This window comes from Limulus polyphemus, unplaced genomic scaffold, assembly GCF_000517525.1.
Source record: "Limulus polyphemus unplaced genomic scaffold, Limulus_polyphemus-2.1.2 Scaffold1181, whole genome shotgun sequence".
NCBI classification, from domain to species: Eukaryota; Metazoa; Arthropoda; class Merostomata; order Xiphosura; family Limulidae; genus Limulus; species Limulus polyphemus.
The window spans coordinates 23,693-26,319 of record NW_013666791.1 but is presented as its reverse complement, the minus strand read 5'-3'; positions in this window follow the sequence as shown (position 1 = coordinate 26,319).

Genomic DNA, 2,627 nt, shown 5'->3' with positions numbered 1-2,627 from the left:
TGGACTTACAACGTTTCTTTTACAAGCTACAGAACAATATAATACAGATTTGTTTGTTTTGAATTTCACGCAAAGCTACACGAGGGCTATCTGTGCAAGACTAGTGTAAGACTAGAGGGAAGGCAGCACCTCCCACCGCCAACTCTTGGGTTACTCTTTTACCAACGAATAGTAGGATTGACCGTCACATTATAACGCCCTCACGGCTGAAAAGGCGAGGACGTTTGGTGAGACGGGGCATTCGAACTCGCGACCCTCAGATTGCGAGTCGAGCGTCCTAACCACCTGGCCATGCCGGGCCCTTTGTTCTGATTTTGATACTTATTACATTATAATAATATAATATATAATATAGATATTAATATAGTTAAATTAGTTATATTAAACTGGTTATATTTTATGTATCGCGATTTGGGCAGAATTACTCCGTTAGTTGAATAAATGTGTATTTTTACTTCTGTTGTATTTACATTTCGTTCATAGTCGAATATCATTTGTGTATAACCCTGGAACGTAAACATGCCACATCGACAATTCTTGGTAGATTTAACCGAATTCTTAAAATCTGGAAGGGAAGAAAAAATTAATGTCAATTATTAAATTCTACGTCATTAGCGATGCGCGCGATGAAATTTTAATGTGCACAACCCCTTCATCGAAAAAAACGCGAATACATATAACACGAATAAATGTTTTTCAGACCCCCCCCCACTCCTTCCGGTGGCTCAGCCGAGAGTCTAAGGGCTTATAACGCTATAAACGAGTTTTGATACCCGTGGTAGGCAGAGCACAGATAGCTCAACGTGTGGCTCGGTGCTTTAACTACAAACGAGCAAAAGCTGTTTGGGGAAAACAACTTTAAGGGGTAATAATAGTGTACATATTTTCCTTTAATATTAATGGGAAGTTATCCATGGAACAGTAACAGCGCTTAAGAAAGATAATATTGGACTGGTTGCTTGAAAATATTGAAAGTGAAGTTGGATCCTGAACGAGAAAAACAATACGTCCATTGTGCTGCTGTGGAAGTGTAAAAAAAATATCAATTTGTTTAAGGATACGCAACATTAATTGTTTATTAATTAATTTTTTTTTATCAATTAGTTTATAGTTTCTTGGTTTAATTTAACATCAAATAATTTGAACATTTTTATATATATATCGTAACATATTTTTTATAAAAATATTTCTAGCTTAACCTCAGACATTTCGATCAAATTTTTCTCTTTCTCTGCTGAAACGTATGGCTGAAATGTGAGGCTTAAACTTATTTATTGTATAAAAATAAAACTTTGTAGACACCACAATTTTAATTTATAATATGGTTCACGTCCTTGCACTGTCCTGCCATCTATTGGAATAAAAACGAATTTAGGTGCTCAGCACTTCCTTTGGGACATCTAACCCCAGTGGCTCAATGGTAAGTCTGAAGACTTACAACGCTAAAAATCGGGTTTTAATACCCTTGGTGAGCACAGCACAGATAGCCCATTGTGTAGCTTTATGCTTAAAAACAAACAAACACACGAACGTTTTGCTAACATAGTGTCAAACTTGTAGTAATATAAAAGATACCTAGAGGGTTATAATCTAAAGTTTACTATAATACTAGACGAAGCGTGAGTGTGCCTTTGAAACAGACAAAAATTAAATTCAAAACGAGTAGTGTAAGATCAATCAATAATAAAGCATGTCTACTTGACTTTATGGTTGTTTTAGCGTTCGAACACAAGAAAATGCAAGGAAGGGAGAATATTTATTAAAGAAGCTCATCAGTACATTTAAAATAAGATTTTGAAACCACAACTAATATTATTAATTATGAATAACGCTGTGCGCATTTCTTGTTTTTCGTTTATCAGATAATTGTCACAGAGAAGACTTGGTATATTGTGTCCTGGGTAAACATACTTCTTATCATTAATTCATAGACAGAGATGACATCTTTTCCGACAGCCCTCTTCTCTTTGTCTTCAAGGCGTCTTTGCAACCTTCTGGTGTTATAGGTGTTTGATTATTTATATTGCCCCGTTGTTGTCTTTGGTATACTAGAGATAGCTTGCCAAATTTTCCATTTCTTACAACAAGGGTTTTTGGAATTACCATTACATGGCTCATCATGATTTTCTTCTGTTTAGTTTAGATTAGTTTCTTGGAGTATTATCTATAAGTCCACGACCTCTTGCAGGTTTCTTGGTGGAGAAGGTTGCTGAGTAAACTGAGAATCAGACTCATGCACGGCCTGATGTTGCTGAGTAAACTGAGAATCAGCTTCATGCACGGCCTGATTATAATTTTTCGTAATTAGAATTACATTCTGAATAGGATGTACGATCTTTTCCTGAAACAAAATTATCCCTCTTGATAAAATATTCATCGCTGTCATTTAAATTAGCTAAGTCTGGTATATCACATTCGCCCTAAATAATTAGACTTAGATCTTCAACAGTAATAGATTTGACTCTTTATTTACTTTATTTTAATTTTTGGTACCATTTCCATCTACAATTCTGTCGAGGAACTTGTTTCAACTAAACTGTGTTTTAATTGTGCCTGAAATAGAAACGTAGGTGTCATAATTTATCATAAAGTACTGTATTTTTGTCAATTCAAAGTGAAACTTATAT